Raw genomic sequence first — 15,886 nt, 5'->3', positions numbered from 1 at the left:
GCAAATTTGCTTGGAAGGGGAAGAAAGCATAGGAAAAATATATATTTGTATAATTTAAAAAACCATAAGTGACACCTGTGAAATAAATGTATGAAAACAGCTACTGCTGTATAAGAGAGAGGCGAAATAATTACCAAATGTGGGAAAAATCCAAAAGAGATGGTATTTTTTGGAGTTACTAAGTAAGTCAGGGCTAGATTGGCAGCTCTTAGGATAGCCATTAATTAGGTGAGAGAGAGTCTGTGACCTGGTGCTTAAATAAGAGGTCAAGGGGGAAAACAGGCCAGCCCAGCTGAGATAGCTAAGCAGATATATCTAGCTTAGCAGCTTACAAAAGAGCTCTGCTGCCCTAGAATGGATTTTTGAAGATGACCACTCTGGGAGCATGTGTAAACCAAAATATTTGACTTGGATTTTATCTTTAATGACTTTAACTGAATTGGATTAGAACATTTCTTTTAAAGTATAGTTGCTTGATTTCAAAAGTAGCCTTGAAAAGACTACATGAATGAATAACCAAAGAATACTTGTGAAGTGTAGTGGAAATAAAAATAGATTTAGAGTGAGAAGAACTTGGTTGAAAATATTGATTTTTCCAGTTACTCCCTGTTCTTGAATAACTTACTTAAGAAACTCAGTTTATTCATCATAAAGTCAGATTAGAATACATACATTTTAAAAGGTCCCTTCTAGCTATAAATCTGATGGTCTAATCACTCAACTATCTAGATGATATATCTATATAGATTTTATATATGTATGTCTGTGTACATGTGTGTGTGTGTTTGTGTTTGTAAAGTGCCTATGTTTCAGTCTCCATGCTAAATACTGGTGATAGAAATACAGAAAAGAAAGATAGTCCCTGCCCTCAATAAGCTTACATTCTTAACGGGGGGAAGATGACACACAAAAGGAAGGTGATAAACCAAAAAAATAATTGATTTCATGATTTGTTTAGGATTGTGGATCTTTTTGTTTAGAATCAGATGAGGTAACTGAATGAGAGAAATGAAATGGCTTACTTGTTCAGGGTCATAGGTTAAAAGAGAGCCAGAATCTTGATATCTCTTCCATTGATTCTAAATCAAGTTCTGTTTCTTGATATCCACAGTATAGGAGAGGAAGGACTAATAAGAAAAAATTACTGCTTAGAAAAAAATTTTAATACTGTTTTTCAGGTTCATGGTTTTAAAAAATATTTTTATTTTGGACCAGACCTGTGATTTTACTGATATAAGGCAGTAATGTCAAACTCAAAGAGAAATTAGAGTCAATAAATTGTAATTAAGGATCCCTGTGGGTCTCATATTTACTTAGAAAACATGTGTATACATTTCTTTTTTCATTAATACATCAATATAGTAAACTCAGAAAGGAACTACATTTTAATCTGGTTTGGGCCCCATTTGGGAATGGTATGGGACTGCCTGTATGATACTTGTCTATGTGGGAAACTCTGTGTGGGAAACAGTAAAGAAATTATCCTGATTAATGCAGATAATGCAGCTACTCTGCAACTTAGTCTTGGGCTGATGCCAGGATTACACAGCCAGTGCTTTTTAGAACCAGGACTTTTGAACCCAGGTTTTCTTGACTCCAAAGCCAACTCAATGCATTGTGCCCTGGCTGTTTCTGTCTTAAAATTTCTGTACCAAAAAATGAATTGAAAATAGGTATGGTTTAAATATAATAAAAATAGATGCTAAGAAAACTACTTGAAATACTGGGATCTACCAATTATTTCTAATCTATTTTGGGCTTTAGTCCCCATAAGTAGTGGACTGAAACTACTCATATGCTTGTTTTAATGGGTGTTATTTAAAAATAGAGGACTTTATTTTCTGGAAATATGTCTTTAAGAAGAGAAACTCATATAAAAATTTAGTTTAAAATGACTTTGAAGAAACTTTTATCTCCTTAGAGTTTCAATATTCCAATATTTTCATATTGAAGGGAGTCCCAAGTTTCCAGCATTATTTCTGCTCATTTATCCTGTCACTTTTGTTTGGAAAGGGATGGAGGTGAAAAACAAAACAAAATTGGAACTGATGGTTTTTCTTTAAGAAGAAGTTTGGAAACAAAGTCTGTACTGGTTACTTTAGTTCCATTTTTAGTAATATTATTATTTAATCCACAAGGTGCTAAATTTGGCACAGTAACAAAAAAAGCATGACTCCCGATCTTGTGGGACTAGTAGTCTCAAAAGTTTTAAAAGAAGTTTGGAAGATAGTTTATGTCAAATCTGTGGAAACATTTTCCCTTCCTTACTTGGTCTCTTCAGGGAGACTTGGAATTTGCTTCAGTTATTTTGCATGTGGTTTGCGTGATTTTATTATGCAGTTCTTGATAGATTTTTATCTCTTATGTTTCTGGTAAACTTTGATAATTAGGAAGTAGACCCAATTGTGTATAAAAACAGTAGATATTTTACAGGGAGTGTGTTTCCCATGATTTGCTAGTTCCCATTGTTTACCACAGAAAGGAAGCCTGTGACTTCTTGTTACAACAGAACAGATAAAATTGTTCTATAAGCATGAGGCTTTTTTTTTTTTTAATGGCTAAGGTTTTTCACACTGGGATTAAAAGAAATTCTTCATAGATAAACACAAAGTGTATAGAAGACGTGGATTCCTATTGTATGTTGGAACTTAATAAAGGTAAAGTATTCTTCTCTAATATCAAAACTTTAATTCTTTTAAATATTTCCAGGTTTTCCTTAAATGGAAAAAAATGTAGCCTTAGGAAATTTTAAATTTATTATTTTCAGATATTTCCTTTGAAACTGATTTTTTAAAAACTGAATTACAGAGGAATAAAGTATGGTAAAGCTAAAACAATAGGTAACAAAGTATCCACTGTATATCAAGATCAGAAGAGAGAATTCCATATTTCTTAGATGGTTGATAAGTTTAGTAACCATATATTTATGGGAGAAGAGTCAGCATGATAGTGAATAGACACAAACTGGCCCTTGGAGTTAGGAAGACATGGGAAATCTATTTTGGTTTTCAGAGATTACATTTTTTTGGAATCCATAGAATTCATTTCCATTTGCTCTTGGGTTTCTGATTGACTTTTTGCCCTGCTCTTGGGTGAAGAAGTTATTAACTGTAGTTTTACCTTGAGTTTCTTGGTTCTTATTCACTCTGGTATGAACTTCCAAGATTTTGCTGGAGTAGGTATGTGGTATATCATTTAATTACTGTTAATTTTGAGCTTAATTTTGGACTGAAATTTGATGCTTTACCTCACAAAAGTTACTAGGTAATGTAGCTTTGTCTTATATTTATAAATAATCTGTATAATTTAGGGTTTGTTCTTGGAAAGTTTAAAAGAATTCTTCTTTGAAGCTATTTGGGCCACGTTTTTTTTTTCCCCCATAAGGTATTGTTCCCATCACTTGGTGGCAAATAGAGGGAGAAGAAATGGAAGCAGTGTCAGATTGAAACATTCTTGGGTGCAAAGATCACTGCAGATGGTGACTGCAGCCATGAAATGAAAAGACACTTGCTCCTTGGAAGGAAAGCTATGGCAAATCTGGACAGCATCCTAAAAAGTAGAGGCATCATCTTGCTGGCAAAGGTCTGTATAGTCAAGGCTGGGGTTTTTCCAGTAGCAGTATATATCTATCAGAGTTGGACTATAAGGAAAGCTGAGCACCACAGAATCAACATTCTTGAGTTGTGCTGCTGGAGAAGACTTTTGAGAAAACCTTGGACAGCAAGGAGATCAAATCAGTCAATACTTTTTTTTTTTTTGGAGGGGGAAGGCAGGGCAATTGGGGTTAAGTGACTTGCCCAAGGTCACATGGCTGGTATTAAGTGTCTGAGGCTGGATTTGAACTCAGGTCCTCATGACTCCAGGGCCAGTGCTTTATTCACTACACCACCTAGCTGCCACAAATCAGTCAATACTTAAAGAAATTAATTCAGACTATTCATTGTAAGGATAAAGACTGAAGCTGAAATACTTTAGCCACATAATGAGAAAACAGGACTCATTAGAAGAGACCTTGATGTTGGGAAAAAATTGAAGACAAGGAGAAGAGCATGGCAGAAGATGAGATGGATAGATAGTGTCATGGAAACAACAAGCATGAATTTTGGGAGATGACTTCAATGAATGAGCCAAATGACTTTGGGAGATAGTGGATGATAGAAGGGCCTAGTGTGCTATGGTCCATGGGTTCACGAAGAATCTGACATTGAGCAGCTAAACAACATTTCTTTTACTTGTTATTTCTTTGTATGCGACTAATTTATTTACATTATTATTATTTTTGTGTTGTGTCCATTTTGATTATTTATATTTTTGTACATGAGCATCTGTTTTCTTACTCAGGTTTTTAAATGGATCTATGATTCCTTTGATTTGAGGGATTCCTTCCAGCTGGAATGATTATAGACGGTTTTTGTTATCTTGATTGGACTTTGTTGCCCTGGTGTTTTGAGGGGAGATAGGTGAAGTGAGTTGATTGAGTTTGCATTCTGTGTTGAGAAGCCAGACTCTGCAGTCTCAGCCTGTCATGCCGCTAGACCTGATGATTTGTGGTCCAGTGAGACTAGAAGGTGTGGTAGGAAAGAGCTCTGGTGGCAACCCATCCTCCCTCCCTTTCTCCTTCCCTTCCACATCCATCTATCTCCATTCAATCAATAGGGACTTGGAAAGTTGTGGATAGAGATGAAGTCACTGCTGACTCAGAGACTCTAGGCTTATTACTGTCCTTATGACCTTATCCTTATATGGCTTTCTTAACTAATTTTTTTGTTTCTTTTTTTGCTTATTCCCTCATTGTTCTTTGAGTTGGTTGATTAGGAATTTGATTGCTGTTTTTTGATTGGTGAGAAGGTTTCTGGAGGAAACTTTCTTACTCCTTAGCCCTCTTTCTTACCGCTTAGCTTTCTTTTTGATTTCCAGAGTGGCTGAAGCTCCATAAATAATACCTTGATGCATGTAACATTGAAGTAGAAAGATGCTCACAAATCAGCTTTATGAGAAAAGTTCAGTTGTGTGGTCTGTGGTGAGAAGGGGCAAGGAACCACCATTGGATAACTTCCTAATTTTATCTAATTATCTTCCCAGTCTGTTGCTAAGGTAGAATTGTTTCTCCCTGTTGAAAGAGTGCAGGTGTTGTAAAACATGCTGTAAAGCAGTGGATGACCTGCTGTAGGTATATAGCTCAGGCACAGTTCCTTCCCTACCTACCCTCTAAAATCCAGCTTGTCTCCTGTAACAAATCATTGTCTAAGCACTCTAATAATCATTATCTTTTTCTTCCCTCACATCTTGTTTAACACTTCACATATTCCTTAAACACTTAATATGGTTCATTCTGTATCTCACTCCATGAAGGCAAGAATCATGTCTTATTTTAATCTTGCATATTCTGTGTCTGGCACAGTGGTCTGCCTACTAAGTGATTAATAAATGTTGATGTTAGTGCTCAATGAAAGTATTTGAGGATGCTTTTAGTGCTCGTTGAAAAGCAATATGTTTTTCGTGTACAGGAAAGTTTACTGAACATACGGATTTTTAGATGTGTGACTGGCACTTCAAACCAAGATATGGCATTAGAAGGAGGTAAAAATAATCATATTATTGAACTGCATAGTTACTTTTTGCCTTTTTTTTTTCAGTTTCTAAGTAGTTTACTTCCTTGATGGTTTTATAGCACTAATGAAAACTATCTAGTTGGATGATGCTTGTTAGCTTCTACTGTGACACTTTAACTAACAGCTGAATCCTTTTAGGTCTAAGGAGAATATTAGATTGACCATTATTTCATGTATTTAATGCTGCAGACCAGAAATGTCAAACATAGCCATCACTGTTGAATACAGACCAAACCACATTAAAGTGTAATTGGGAAACATTTAGCAAAATACATAAAAATATAATAGAACACAAATAATATTCATATGTATTTTTCTAAGTCAATACACCACTTGAAGGGAACCTTTTGTGAACCTATTTCTAGTTGAGTTTGGCATGACTGTTGTAGGCTTCCATAAAGTAAATTTTTTAAATTAATTTTTATGTTTATTTTTAGTTTACATCATTCATTTCCACAAGATTTTGAGTTACAAATTTTCTTTTTTTTTTTTTTTGGTAGGGGGAGGGCAGGGCAATTGGGGTTAAGTGACTTGCCCAAGGTCACACAGCTAGTATATATTAAGTGTCTGAGGCTGGATTTGAACTCAGGTCCTCCTGACTCCAGAGCTGGTGCTCTATTCACTGTGCCACCTAGCCTCCCTGAGTTACAAATTTTCTCCCTGTCTTTCCCCTACCCACCACCCCTAAAAAGTGATCCCACTGTATACCCCTTTCCCCAATCTGTTCTCTCCCATATCCTCCCCCATCCCTCCTCTGACTTTCCAGGAGGGCAAGATGGATCTCTGTACCCTAGTGCCTGTATATCTTATTTCCCAGTTGCATGTAAAAAGAAATAATAATAATATATTTTTTAAACATTTGATTTTATAATTTTGGTTTCCAAATTCTTTCCCTTCCTCCTTTCTCACCCATCTTTACTGGGAAGATAGGCAATTCAGTAAAGGTGGTACACGTGTAGCTATGCAAAACATTTCCATGGTGGATATATTGTGAAAGGCTGACTATATTTCCCTCCATCCTATCCCGCCCCTCACTTGTTTTATTCTCTGCTTTGACCCTGTCCCTTTTCAAAAGTGTGTGCTTCCAATTTCCCTCCCCCCCCAACCTGCCCTCCTCTCCATTATCCCCCCTCTCATCGCCTTTCCCCCTATTCTGCTGTAGGATGAGATACCCTATTTAGTGTGTATGTCATTCCCTCCCTAAGCCAAATTCAATGAGAGTAAGGTTGACCCATTCCCTTTTGCCTTCCTGTTCTTCCCCTTCATTGTAACACTTTTTCCTTGCCTCTTTTTTTTTTTTACTTTTTGGAGGGCAATTGGGATTAAGTGACTTGCCCAAGATCACATGGCTAGTTTTTGTGTTAAGTGTTTGAAGCCGGATTTGAACTCAGGTCCTCCTGACTCCAGGGCTGGTGCTCTATTCACTGCACCACCTAACTGCCCCTACCTCGCCTCTTCTATATGAGATAATTTACCCCATTGTGTCTCTCCCCATCTCCTCTCATTATATTCTTCTCTCACCTATCAATTTCACCTTTTAAGTATCATTCCTTCATATTCAATTGGTCCTGTGCCCTCTGTCTATGTATGCCTGTACACATATATACATACACTCACATATGTATTCATATGCCCACATACCCTGCCTATATAGACATACATGTATGTATACATATGTATATATATTTATATTTATATTCCCTTCAACTATTCTCATCCTGAGAAACGTTTCATAACTTACAATTATCATTTTTTCATGTAGGAATGTAAATAGTCCAACTTTGATAAGTTCCTTATGATTTCTTTTCCCTGTTTACTTTCTCTTGCTTCTTTGTATCTGAATGTCAGATTTTCTATTCAACTCTGGTTTTTTAATCAAGAATGCTTGAACGTAGGAGTGGCTAGGTGGTGCAGTGAGTAAGAGTGCCAGTCCCGGAGGCGGGAGGATATGGGATTGGTTCGCCTCAGATACTTAACACCCACACAAAATAACTGGCCGTGTAACCTTGGGCAAGTTACTTAACCCAATTTCTTAAAAAAAAGAAAGAATGCTTGAAAGTCCTCTGTTTCATTGAATGACCATATTTTCCCCTGAAAGATAATGCTCAGTTTTGCTGGGTGGGTGATTCTTGGTTTTAATTCCATCTCCTTTGACCTCCAGAATATCATATTCCAAGCCCATTGATCCCTCAGTGTAGAAGCTGCCAGATCCTGTGTTATCCTGATTGTGTTTCCACAATATTCAAATTGTTTCTTCTTGGCTGCTTCTAATATTTTCTCCTTGATCTGGAAATTCTGGAACCTGGCTATAATATTCCTAGGAGTTTTCTTTTTGGGATCTTTTTCAAGAGGTGATTGGTGAATTCTTTCAATTTCTATTTTGCCCTCTTTTTCTAAAATATCGGGCAATTTTCCTTGAGAATTTCTTGAAGGATGATTTCTAGTTTCTTTTTTTGATCATGGCTTTCAGGTAGTCCAATAATTTTTACATTATCTCTCTTGGATCTATTTTCCAGGTCAGTGGTTTTTCCAATGAAATATTTCACATTGCCTTCTATTTTTTCATTTGTTTTGTTCTGTTTAATAATATCTTGAATTCTCATAAAGTCATTAGCTTCCATTTGCTCCAATCTAATTCTGAAGGAATGATTCTCTTCAGTGAGCTTTTGAGATTCTTTTTCCATCTGGCAAATTTGGCTTTTTAAGGCATTCTTCTCCTCATTGGCTTTTTGGGCTTCTTTTGCCATTTGAGTTAGTCTGTTTTTTAAGGTGTTATTTTCTTCAGTCAGGTTGTTGACTCTTTTTTCATGATTTTCTTGCATTATTCTAATTTTTCTTCCTAATTTTTCCTCTACTTCTCTTATTTGGTTTTCCAAACCCTTTTTAAGCTCCTCTATGGCCTGTAACCAGTTCATAGTTTTCTTGGAGACTTTTGGTACGTGAGTTCTGACTTCATTATCTTCCTACTGTTCCATGCTTTGATCCTTTTTGTCCCTAAAAAAAGGAATCTAAGGTGTGACTGCTGTGCTTGCTTTGCTTCCTCTGCTTGCTCATGTTGCCACTCAATTACTTGACTTTTGAGCTTTTTGCCACAGTAGAACTCTGCTTCCAGAGAAGAGAGCTTTGTCCCATATTGCTGGGTTTTCACGGCTGCCAGAGCTATTAGTTGGGTGCCCTCTCTGAAGCCTCTGCAGTTTCTGGCACCTGGTCACGCACCCCAGTACCTCCACCCTAGACAGTGATCCAGATCCAAGCAGGTTAATGCAAGAGCAACTTCCCCTTAGACTGGTCATTTGGTCCCCCTATGATCTGTATGCCAGGAGTTTTGAAGTAGCCATGTGGTGGCAGCTGCTGCACCTCAGCATCTTCTCCCTCCAGGGGGGCAGAGGCCGCACTCCCGGACCCCCTGTTCCCAAAGTCCACTGACCTCTTACTTTGTCTTTGGCATTTATGGGTTGATAAATCTGGAAACCATCACAGTTGTTGTTGATCCCCTCTCCTGAAGTCTGCTCCAGGGTAGGGGCCTCTCCGAGGCTAAAACCGCAGGCTCACTTGGGGCTGGGCTCTGCTCTTAGCCTGCTGTGTTTGACCCTTCCTTTCAGCCTGCTGGGCTGCCTTTAGTGGGAGGTTTCTCTCCGTCTTATCCTTGCATTATTCTGGACTTTTGCTTTTTTTATAACATTAAAAGTCCAGTGTTTAATAGTGTTTGCCTAGAGTTCTGTTCAAAATTAAATGATAAGTATAATTTGGAGAATATTATCTATTGTCATATCTAATGGGGAAGAATTTGTAGGCTCTGGAAGAAGCCATACCCCAAAGACCCTGGTGCAAATTCTTGATGTGGTGAAAGATCATGTACATTCAAAACAAATACATACAAATGAAACAGTGGATTTAGGGTGATAAGGATGTGCTTGTGGCTGTAGCAGCAAGCAGCCCAAGCGTCCTCAGGGTAGCTGCCAACACAGGTTCTTAGATCTGCTTTGATAAAGGAAAGCAACTCAAAATGGGATAACAAGCTTACTTTAATCAGTCAAATATGTATCATTTACCTAGTTCAGGGGAAAAAGGTTAGCACCCCGAACTTCAGAATATACAGACAGAATTATCAAGTCAGAGAAACAGATCAAGTAGACAGTTTCCAAACTGTCCAACCATTACATCCATACCAAATCAACATCTGGGTTTTTCAAAGCCGGGGGGCTCTCAGCAATGACTTCCCAGAGTCTCATCTGATCAAATCACAAAACACTTCTCAAAGTGAGCCCCAAAACAAATCAGGGTTTATATAGCCTTCTCCTGGCTCAGAGAATGTAACAACCTTCTGGACCCACTGGCCAATCAAAAAGTATCTACTGAAAGACAAGCCTCCCACCCCAGGCTCCAGGTGTACTTTAGCCTAGGGGCAGGGAAGATCTTAAAAATTTACATTCCCATTACAGGTGGTCCATTGTGTGCTAGATGCAGAACTCAGAGATAATATTTCCTGAGTGATGTTAATTAGTAGGCATGTACAGATAAGCAATAATAAGGTAGAAAATTATTATCTGAAAGGTGAAAAACTCCAATACCTCAAATTTCACTTTGCTAACTAATTTAGCAGAAAGACAGTCAAATTCCACAACCTACCAGGTTATGCAGGTAGCATATATTCTACTTTATCTTAATGGAGCGAGGGAAATGAACACAAGACAAGTTGACTTTTAGGCCTTACTTCTGGAATTAAGTTTCAGAATTTGCATTGGGGTATCCAGGCAAACCTGTGTCCTATATTTTCTGGAACTGTAATGTACACAGCTATATTTTTCTCATGGCATGGTAGATAGTGTTAGACCTACTGTAAGGAAAACCTTAACTAACATCCTACATCTTATACCAGCTGTGTTACCAAGGGCACAGTCACGTAATCTTTCTGAGCTTCAGTATCCTCATCTGTAAAATGGAAAGAATATAGCATCTATTATTTTTCTCACAGGGTTGTTATGATGTTTAAAAAAGAGAAACAATAGGGGCGGCCAGGTGGCTCAGCGAGTAAGAGCACTGGCTCCAGTGTCGGGATGACCTGGGGATCAAATCCGGGCTCAGATACTTAGCACCACACCCAGAAATAACTGGCTGTGTAACCTTGAGCAAGTTACTTAACCCTGATTGCTCTAAAAAAATAAAATAAAAAATAAAAAAAGAAACAATGTAAGGGATTTTAGAACATTTACAATATTAATGCCTCTTCATTATTATTTCACAATAGTTGATCTTCATAAAGATGACCCTGAGCCAACAAGAAATGGTTAAATATCACATTTTAGCAGCATGTCCGTCAAAACTATTTTACATGTTCTGGAATTTAATGGGTTAAATCATAGCTTTTATTAGACAGGTAGTTAGCTTGTAGTAGATAGGGCAAAAACAGAAGCAAGAAGTAGAAAATCTGCCACTTATTAGTCTCATTTTCCTTGTATCTAAAAGTAGAGGTAAAAATACCAGTTTTGCCTACTTCATAGGATTGTTAGTAAACTTTTAAGGTCTTATATAGTGTTTTTGTTGTTTTAATCAGTGTTTGGAAAACTTCATTACCTAAATGCCTTAGAAAATAGGAATTTTACTCTAATAAGTTTTTTTTAATTAAATCCTTCATTATAAAAATTAAAATGAATGCTGATCTCTTAATCTGTGTGAGAATTGTTTATCCTATATAAAAAACCATGAGTCATTAATAACCATTGTCAATGATTTACTGCTATATTATTTGGTAATTGTTGCTTCTAAGAAACCAGCCTATTTATCTCATACTTTTCTTTTTTCTTCCTGTTCCAGAATATTTCATATTCTTCTGAATATAAGGTGAATCTGTGCTGTTGACAACTTTATATCACTCTGCCTACTTGGATGCCCACAAATTATGTTAGAGATTGAAAACGAACTTCTAGATGGATCCTCTCCAACTCTGGTGTTTTTTCAAAATTTACTGTGCCTCAACTACCATTTCTAAGTGGTAAGAATGTGTTGTTGTTTTTTAAAGAAGGCTTTAATTTTTCTCTGCACTTGTCATATATATAATTTTTGTTTACTCGTGCCTTTTTCTTTTTACCAATTACTACCAATGTTGAATGTTCAGATTTGCCTGAACATTAGCTAAAAAGCCTTCGTGGAAGGTATTGGAAGCTTACAAACATTCTTTACACTTTGCAACTTAAGTATTATTACCAACATCCATAGAAAAAGTTCCCAAAACTCTAGCACCTGGCTCATGTTCAGCATCCTTTATGATGAGACTAAAGTATTTTTTCCTTCTTTTTAGGCATTTATAAACCTTATTCTCTTATTTGTATGTTTGAGACCTAGGCTCTTAGTTTCATAGAATTTAGAGCTCAAAAACACTATAGAGATCATCTAATTCAGTCCATTTATTGTATTTTTTTCCCTATTTTTGAATTCAGCAAACCCCAAAGGAGCATTTCCATGTACAAATTAGAGTAGATACTAAGGATTGTAATTAGGTACAAAGGCAATATAGCTTAGCTGACAGAGACCGGACATGAAGCCAAGAAGACCTGATCAGTAATTCCCTGTACATTCTCCTTGTGCTTAAAAAAAAAGGAAGAAAACCCCAAATATACAGACTAATGAAATAAACCCACATATTGTGTATTTGAAAATTTCACTTTGCCCTGTGAGAGTATTCCCTCTCTCAAGAGGTGGAGAATAGTGCTTTCCTATAAACTTAAAAAATTTTTCTTTACAAGATTTTTTTTTTAAGCAATTGGAGTTAAGTAACTTGCTCAAGGTTACACGGCCAGTTATTTTGTGTGGTTGCCAAGTATCTGAGGCCAGAACTGATCCCAGGTCTCCTGACGCCAGGGCTGGCGCTCTTACTCACTGCACCACCTGGCCGCCCCTACAAGATTGTTATTATTGAATAATTTTCCTTGGTCTACTCCCCTACACAAACTGCATTAGACTTCTTGTACATAGCACCCAGCTATAGAACACATTGGTCAATATTCATTAGATGAAGATTTAAAATAAAAAAAGTTAGCCTGTCTTTCTTTAAGGCTTAGCTTAAATCCTACCTTCTCCAGGAGGCCATTCCTGGTCCCTCCACCTTCCCTTTCAGATTACCTGGTTGTTGCTGTATTGATTCCTGCATTGGAATGTCTGTTCCTTGAGGTCAGGGACTATTTTTTGCCTTTATTTGTATACTCAGTACTTACCTAGAACATTTTGTTGTTGTTCAATTGTTTCATCTGGCTCTGATTCTTTGTGACCCAATGGACCTCTGGGTTTTTTTAGGGGGCAAAGATACTATAGTGTTTTGCCATTTCCTTCTCTAGTGGCAAACAGAGGTTAAGTAACTTCTCCAAGGTCACACAGCTAGAGAGTATCTGAGGCTGGATTTGAACTCAGATCTTCCTGACTTAAAACCCAGTGCTCTATCCACTGCATCACCTAGCTGGGACATTTTGTTCAGTTTTTCAGTGGTGTCCAATGCTTTGTGATTCCATTGGGTTTTCTTGGCAAAGATGCCATTTCCTTTTTTTTTGTAAGCAATCAGGGTTAAGTAACTTGCTCAAGGTTACACGGCCAGTTATTTCTGGGTGTGGTGCTAAGTATCTGAGCCCAGATTTGATCCCCAGGTCATCCTGACACTGGAGTGGTGCTCTTACTTGCTGAACCACCTGGCCACCCCAGCTGCCATTTCCTTTTCCGCTCATTTTTACATATGAGGAACTGAAGCAAACAGGATTAAGTGACTTTCCCAAGGTCACACAGCTAGGAAGTGTCTGAGGTTGGATCTGAACTCAGGAATATGGGTCTTCCTGATTCCAGGCCCCAAGCTCTATCTACTGTGTCACTTAGCTGCCCTCTACTTGAACATAGTAAGCACTTAATAAATGCTTGTTGACTGACTGCTTCACCTTGCATCAGTTCACACAAGTCTTCCTAGGTTTCTCTGAAACCATTCCTTTCATCATTTCATCTCATTTCATCATTTTGAGACATCACAATAGGATTTTTGTAGAGGGCTTTTACTTTGTTCATTGCTGATGAATTATGTAAGCATATACTATATTCTCTGTAATTTTATGAAAGAAACTTATGCAAAAATATGTAAAACACTGGCACTTATCTCATGAATTTTTGTTTTCAAAAATACTTTTCATAAAAATGTGTTATTTATATTAACAATGGCTTTAAGTTAATTGATAATATTTTTAAAATTTCATCAGTTTTAATTTCTAATATGGTAAATATCAACAGATATAGCCTACATAAAAGCTTTGTGGGGTCCTTGATTCTTAAGAGTGTAAAGGGGCCCTGAGACCAAAAAGTTGAAGAATTGCTGCTCTTAACTATTTGGATGCAGTTCCAAATTGTCTACTAGAATAGCTAGACTAATTTGCTCTACCAACTGTACATTAATGTACCTCTTCCTATATATAGCATCTTCAGCAACGGTCATTTTTCCTTTTTTTGGTCAGCTTTATCAATTTGATCGTTGAGGCGTATGTTTCATATCTATAGATCTAAAAGGAAATTTCTTTCTCTTTCCTCTTAATTTGTTCATGATATGTATAAGCTTTCATGTATTAAGTCATATATCTGATTGGAGCTAATCTTGGTATATAGTGGGAAGTGTTGGTCTTCTAAGCATAATTTCTACCAGACTGCTTTACAGTTTTCCTAGGAGTTTTTGTTGGATAATGAGTCCTTACCCCATTGGATGGTGTTTTAGGATTTATCAAACACTAAGCTACTATGTTTGTTTACTCCTGAATGTTATTTACCTAATCTCTTCCACTGGTTGACCTTTTTTTTTTTTTTTAAAGCAGTTGGGGTTAAGTAACTTTCTCAAGGTTACGTAGCCAGTTATTTCTGGGTGTGGTGCTGAGTATCGGGGCCCAGATTTGATTCCCAGTTCATCCCGACACTGGAGCTGGTGCTCTTACTCACTGCACCACCTGGCTGCCCCTGGTTGACCTCTTTTTTAACTAGTAACAGATCACTTTGATGATTACTGCTTTGTAGTATAATTTGAGATCTAAAACTCTTGGTCTACTTTTATTTTTCATTTTTTCCCTTTAGTTTTTTTTTTTAACTTTTATTCCTTCAGATGAATTTCATTATTATTTTTCTAACTCTATAAAATAATTCTTTGGTAGTTTGATTTGATTGGCAACTGAATAAACATATTAATATAGGTGGCATTATTATTTTATTAAATGATCTCAACAATTAATATTCCTTCAATTATTTAGGTCCTTTTTTATTTTTGTGGAGTGTTTTTAGTTGCAGTTATATAGTTACTGTGTGTGTCTTACTAGGTAGGCTCCCAATGTTTTATACATTCTGTAGTTACTTTAAATTGAACTTTTCTTTCAATCTTTTCCTTTTGGTATTGTTGGCATTACATTCTATAACTTTGCAGGTTATTGTTCCAATAAATTTTTAATTGAGTCTAAGGTTCTCTAAGTAAACTATCATATTATCTATGTAATTATATACTTTTGCTTCCTTTTTTCCCTATATTATTTGGATTCTTTCTTCTTGTCTTATTGGTATATGTAGCTCACATTTCTAGTACTATAGCAAATTTGTTGTTATCCAGTTGTTCAAGCATATCCATCTCTGCATGACCCTATTGACAAAGTCCATGGCGTTTTCTTGGCAAAGATACTGGAATGGTTTACTATTTCCTTCTGCAGTGTCTCCCCATTTTATGGATGAGGAACTGAGGCAAGTAGGGTCAAGTGACTTACCTAGGATCATACAGATAGTAAGTATCTGATACTGAATTTGAACTCAGATCTTCCTAGATCTGGTATCCATTATACCACTTAGTTGCCCCTCTATAGCAAATAGTGCTAGAAAATGTCACTGTTTGCTACTATAGCAAATAGTAGTGTTGATAATGAATATCCCTGTTTTATTCTGGATCTTTTTGGAAAAGACTTTTGTTTATCCCTGCTAACTGTAATGCTGCCTCTTGGTTTTATATAGATACTACTTAACATATTAAAGAAAGGTCCATTTATTTCTATGCTTTTTTTTTAGCATTCTTCTCATAAATGGTTATTGTATTTTGTCAAAAGCCTGTTTTGCATCAGATGATAAAATCATATGACTTTTGTTGTTCTTCTTATTAATATGGTCAGTTATGTTGATAGTTTTCTTAACATTGCAATTCTGAATTCCAGCCTGATTATACTTTTTGGTATGTTGCTATGATTTCTTTACTAATATTTTATTTCAAGGGATGGTTTTTTTTTTTTTTT

General features: G+C 36.5%; 1 protein-coding gene across 9 annotated transcripts in view; it reads left to right on the top strand.

Moving 5' to 3' along the window:
- FRYL (FRY like transcription coactivator) overlaps positions 1-15,886 on the top strand; it is a 314,599-nt gene that overhangs the window by 25,708 nt on the left and 273,005 nt on the right. For 5 of the 9 annotated variants that reach the window (XM_069105201.1, XM_069105198.1, XM_069105199.1 and 2 more), the window contains exon 2: positions 11,427-11,604. The exons of 2 other annotated variants lie outside the window; for them this stretch is intronic. The gene's annotated coding sequence lies outside the window, so the exon portion shown is untranslated. The remainder of the gene's footprint in view (positions 1-11,426; positions 11,605-15,886) is intronic. 2 more of the 9 variants (XM_069105194.1, XM_069105196.1) reach the window with 1 other exon arrangement.

This window comes from Petaurus breviceps, unplaced genomic scaffold, assembly GCF_028583685.1.
Source record: "Petaurus breviceps papuanus isolate PSGF00001 unplaced genomic scaffold, PetGlider_PUasm1.0 76, whole genome shotgun sequence".
Taxonomy (NCBI): Eukaryota; Metazoa; Chordata; class Mammalia; order Diprotodontia; family Petauridae; genus Petaurus; species Petaurus breviceps.
Note: the sequence above shows the minus strand (reverse complement) of the source record. Positions and strands in the feature narration are given on the sequence as shown.